The sequence below is a fragment of the Arachis duranensis genome, chromosome 5, assembly GCF_000817695.3.
Source record: "Arachis duranensis cultivar V14167 chromosome 5, aradu.V14167.gnm2.J7QH, whole genome shotgun sequence".
NCBI classification, from domain to species: Eukaryota; Viridiplantae; Streptophyta; class Magnoliopsida; order Fabales; family Fabaceae; genus Arachis; species Arachis duranensis.
In genome coordinates, this window is record NC_029776.3 from 17,756,241 (window position 1) to 17,762,240 (window position 6,000).

Consider the following 6,000-nt stretch of genomic DNA (forward strand, 5'->3'; position numbering starts at 1 on the left):
AGTTATATAATTGGTGTGTATTTACAGGTAAATATTTTGATAGTTTATTATTCTGTAAAATACGAAGATATATCAAAAATATATTCTATTTAAATTATTTACCAAATAGTATTATACTTGTTACGGCCTGGCCCAAAGTAGCATTGGCCAACCCGGCCATGGGCCTTCCGACCCAGATGGTCGGGCGAAAAGCATACGAAGTCCGACCCGAACACGCGTCCAGGGCAGCTCCTCATCACAGCTGTCTAAGGAAGTTTTGAAGAAGGTGGACTCTGCCCTTGCGGGGCCCACCCCTAACACGGTACATATGGAGGGTCCAGCCCTTCCCCAAAGTGCGTCACACATTCCATCTGTCTATTTCTCGCCTGCACACTAACTAACTAGAGCGTCGGAGTGTCTTTGCAGGTGACACCCCTCTCTCCACAACAAGAGTCTGGCAGCCCGGTTGGCCCGATCCCGTCACAACCGATCAGATCAAGGCGTCTCCACCACCTCAAACCTCCACCCGAACCGTCCGGTAACCAACCAACCGTACATTGGTGCCGTCTGTGGGGACGCCTAAATGGACATCATGCCAGGCACCGGAGATCAAGGCCGGACAGCCGGCACAGAGGGGGCAGCCTCTGTCGCCTCACCGGGAGGGCAACGAAGGTCCCCCGGCAACGCACTGAACCACGCACAAGGACGCGAGAGACACGCCCCTTCGGAGGAACTGGCGGCGACAACGCCAGAATAATGCAGGAGCTGCGCCATAGGGTCCAGAACCTGGAACGACAACTAGCCGATCAGGAGCATGATCGACGAACCATCGACCCTAGCTATTCCTCGTCTCCTGAAAGCCGAGAGAGAGATGCCCACCGGAGTCGCTCCCGGCATGCCTCCGCTTCCAGAACGGAAGCGGAAAGCACCCGAAAAGATTTGCCTATCCCGAGAAGGCGAAACGACACAATCATCTACTCCCGAGGTAGGGAAACGCGCATCACGGGACAAGATCGTGAGGACGGGGAAGAGAGGCCTGTGAGGACACGGCGACCCGTGATAATGGGCGCCGCCCTGTTCCACCGATCCATCCTCGAAGTCTGGTTGCCGAAGCACTTCGACAAACCAATGGACATGAGGTATGATGGAACCCAAGACCCTCTGGAACACCTCACGGCCTTCGAGGCTAGAATGAATCTGGAGGGAGTAGGAGACGATGTGAGGTGCCAGGCCTTCCCGGTCACCCTGGCAGGACCTGCGATTCGGTGGTTTAACGGCCTCCCGCAGGGATCCATCTATGGGTTTTCGGACATTAGCCGTGCCTTCTTAGCTCAATTCACAACATGAATAGCAAAGGCAAAGCACCCGATCAACCTACTTGGGATAACCCAAAGGCCCGGGGAGCCGATCAGAAAATACTTGGACTGGTTCATCGACGAATGCTTAGAAATTGACGGCTTAACCGACTCGGTGGCCAGCCTCTGTCTGACGAACGGCCTCCTCAATGAGGACTTCCGAAAACACCTCACCACGAAACCGGTTTGGACGATGCACGAGATCCAAACTGTAGCTAAGGAATACATAAATGACGAGCAAGTCAGCCAAGTCGTGGCTGCCAATAAACGGCACTCCTCCTACAATCAACCTAGGCAACAAGGTAACGGAGAAAGACAGAAGGAGCAAGCAAGAGACGGAGGACTGAGCAAGGCACCCAGACCGTTTCTCCGGATTGGAAAATTCACCAACTACACTCCACTCACTCTTCCCATCATGGAAGTTTATTAGCAAATAGCCGGGAAAGGAATCTTGTCGAAGCCCCGACCACTCAAGGATCGTACTGGGGGAAACAAGAGCCTCTACTGTGACTACCACAAGGGCTATGGGCACCAAACACAGGACTGCTTTGACCTGAAGAACGCATTATAACAAGCGATAAGGGATGGTAAACTAACAGAATTCTCCCATCTTATAAGGGAGTCGAGGAGACGACATCGCAAGCAAGATGAGGAGGGCAAGACCCGGTCGGTGAAATGGCGACAAGAGCCAGAAGGCAAAGACCACGGCCTCACCATGATAAACGTAGTAACCGCCAAAAAGACCGCGCCAAGGTCGAGATCGGCGCACAAGAAAGACACCAAGGTCCTGGCGGTCTCCTCCTCACTGGTGCGAAGCTCTAAGAAGCCCCCATCCATCTCTTTTGGCCCGGAAGACCAATGGTTCAACGAGGCCCCTGAAAACCCGCCCATGGTTATCACGGCCAGAATGAAAACCGGCCTCGTCAAACGAATCCTTGTCGATACGGGGGCAGACTCGAACATTATGTTTCACAATGTGTTCAACGCATTGGGGTTAAGGGACGCTGACCTATCAACTCACCAGCACGGGGTCATTGGGTTAGGTGACCACTTTATCAAGCCAGACAGAGTGATATCTCTGCCGATTTCCGTGGGACAGGCTCAAGGCCGAAGATCGGTAATGGCTGAGTTCGTGGTTCTCCGAGATTCCACAGCCTACATCATGTAGGGGAGAAAGACGATTAACGATGTTGAAGCGATAATCAACACAAAGCTACTGGTCATGAAGTTTGTTACCGACGACGGATCTGTAGGGTCCATAAGGGGAGATCTAGAAACGGCGGTCGCTTGCGACAACGCCAGCCTCTCCCTAAGGAAGAAATCTAAAGAGGCATCGGGGGTATTCCTGGCTGACCTGGACGCTAGGGTTGACGACAAGCCTAGACCGGAACCAGAGGGGGACCTGGAGAAGTTCAGAGTCGGTGACACTGAGGAAAAGTTCACGTTTGTTAATAGAAACCTTCCACATGAATTGAAGGAGCCTCTGGTAGAAAAGATCAGGGCCAATGGGGATTTGTTCGCCTGGACACCGGCCGACATGCCGGGCATAGACCCCAAAGTCATGTCGCACCACCTAGCCGTCAAATCGGAAGCCCGCCCGGTAGCCTAGAGGAGGAGAAAGATGTCGCGGGAGAGGGCAGAGGAAGTGGCCAGGCAGACAGCCAGCCTCCTAGAAGCAGGATTCATACGGGAACTAGACTACTTGACCTGGCTTTCGAATGTAGTTTTGGTAAAAAAGCACAGCGGCAAATAGAGAATGTGCGTACACTACTCCGACCTCAATAAGGCATGCCCTAAAGATTGTTTTCCCCTCTCCAACATAGACGCACTCGTTGACGCGGCGGCGGGCTACTGGTATCTGAGCTTCATGGATGTCTACTCCGGCTACAATCAGATTCCGATGCACCGACTTGACGAGGACAAGACAACATTTATAACGCCAGGGGGGACCTACTGCTACAGGGTAATGCCATTCGGCCTAAAAAATGCAGGGGCAACATACCAAAGGCTGATGAACAAAATATTTGGCGATCTCATAGGCAAGACAGTGGAAGTCTATGTAGACGACATCCTCGCGAAGACTACGCGGCCCGACGACCTCCTGAATGACCTGGGAAATGTATTCGCGTCTCTCCGACAACACGGTATGAGGATCAATCCCCTCAAATGTGCTTTCGCCATGGAAGTTGGAAAGTTCCTAGGATTCATGATAACCCAAAGAGGAGTAGAAGCCAACCCTGAAAAATGCCAAGCGATACTCCAAATGAAGAGTCCGGGCTGTGTCAAGGACGTCCAGAGATTGGCAGGTCGACTCACCTCGTTATCTCGTTTCCTCGGAGCTTCGGCAACAAAAGCCCTACCCTTCTTTAACCTCATGAGGAAAGGGATAGCATTTGAATGGACGCCCGCGTGCAAGGAAGCTTTCAGACACTTCAAGGAAATCCTAGCAACACCCCCTGTGTTCGGGAAGCCAAAGGCCGGAGAGCCGTTATACTTATACCTCGCCATAACGGGAGAAGCCCTGGCCACAGTTTTGATACGAGAAGAAGGAAGGGTTCAACAACCAGTCTATTTCGTGAGCAGAGCCCTACAAGGGGTGGAACTAAGATACAACAAACTGGAAAAGCTAGCTTTGGCACTCTTGACCTCTTCTCGGAGGTTAAAACAATACTTCCAAGGTCACCAGATTGTCGTAAGGACGGACCAACGAATCCGACAAGTACTCCAAAAACCCGATTTGGCGGGAAGGATGATGACTTGGTCCATTGAACTCTCCCAATATGACATACGATACGAACCCCGGCAAGCAATCAAGGCGCAAGCAATGGTAGACTTCCTGGTAGAAGTGACAGGAGATCCAACCGAGGAGATGGGCACACGGTGGAGTCTCCACGTGGACGGGGCCTCCAATCAGACGTCTGGGGGCACCGGGATCATCCTAGAGAGCCCAGCCGGGGTCGTATACGAGCAGTCGATCAAGTTCGAGTTTCCCGTTTCGAACAACCAAGCAGAATACGAAGCCCTCATAGGGGGCTTAGCCCTAGCAAAGGAAGTTGGAGCGACGAAGTTGGAAATATACAGCGATTCACAAGTCGTCACCTCCCAAGTAAACGGGAGCTACCAAGCCAGAGACTCGCTATTACAAAAGTACTTAGAGAAAGTCAAGGATTTGAGCCAGAAATTTGAGGAGGTCACGATCCACCACATTCCAAGAGAGAGGAACACACGGGCATATCTCCTATCAAAACTGGCCAGCACAAAACCGGGAGAAGGCAAACGATCTCTCATCCAGGGTATGATGAGGGAGTCGACAGTCACTCTGCACCTGTCAAGGCTAAGCCCCTCATGGTTAGATCCCATCACCAGCTTCTTAGAAAATGGTAAACTCCCCGACGACGAAAAAGATGCTAAGAAACTGAGAAGGAAAGCAGCCAAGTACACGATCATTCAGGGTCAGTTGTTCAGAAAAGGACTCAACCAACCCCTATTGAAATGCCTACACCCCGACCAAACGGACTACGTTCTCAGGGAAGTCCATGAAGGGTGTTGCGGCCATCACATAGGGGGCAAAGCCCTAGTAAGAAAATTAATCCGAGCTGGATACTACTGGCCATCAATGATGGCAGACTCTAAAGAATTCGTTAGAAAGTGCGTCAAGTGTCAAGAGAACGCCAACTTTCACAGAGCACCAGCTTCCGAGCTAAGCTTGTTAACGTCTTCCCGACCATTCTCACAATGGGGAGTCGATCTCTTGGGGCCTTTCCCGGTTGGTCCAGGACAAGTCAAGTACCTCATAGTCGTCATTGACTACTACACCAAATGGATAGAGGTCGAGCCGCTGGCCAGCATATCCTCATCCAATTGCAGGAAGTTCATGTGGAGGCAAGTGATAACACGGTTTGGTATCTCGGAGGTCGTCATCTCAGACAACGGGACACAATTTACCGACAAGAAGTTCACGGAGTTCCTCACCGGCCTGGATATAAGACAGAAGTTCTCCTCAGTAGAACACCCCCAAACAAATGGACAGGTCTAGTCCACAAACAAGATCATCCTGTTAGGACTTAAGAAGCGGTTGGATAATAAAAAAGGTGCTTGGGCCGACGAGCTCGCCTTGGTCCTCTGGTCCTACCGTACAACCGAGCAGTCATCCACTGGGGAGACCCCCTTCCGACTAACATACGGGCTAGATGCGGTAATACCTGTGGAAATCGGGAAACCAAGCCCACGACTACTTTTGAAGGGAGTGGGGGAAGCTGTGGAGAAGGACCTAATAGATGAAGCCAGAGAGATGGCCTACTTGACGAAAACAGCGCTAAAGCAAAGAATGGCCCTGCGCTACAACACTAAAGTACTCAAAAGAGAGTTTGAACCAAACGACCTCGTCCTAAGGCGTAACGATATCGGTCTACCGACCCCGGGAGAGGGAAAACTGGCGGCGAACTGGGAAGGTCCTTACAAAGTTAAAGAGGTGATTGGCGAAGGCGTCTTCAAGTTGGAAAGGCTCGATGGCAAAGAAATCCCAAGAACGTGGAACGCGAGCAACTTTAGAAGGTTTTACTCCTAGCACGCGCGCGGCGATTTAGCGACCAAACGAGCTAAGTAGTCAATTCATGAGATTGTACTTTCTAATATGGCTTATAGACCTTTTGTGCAATTACCGACT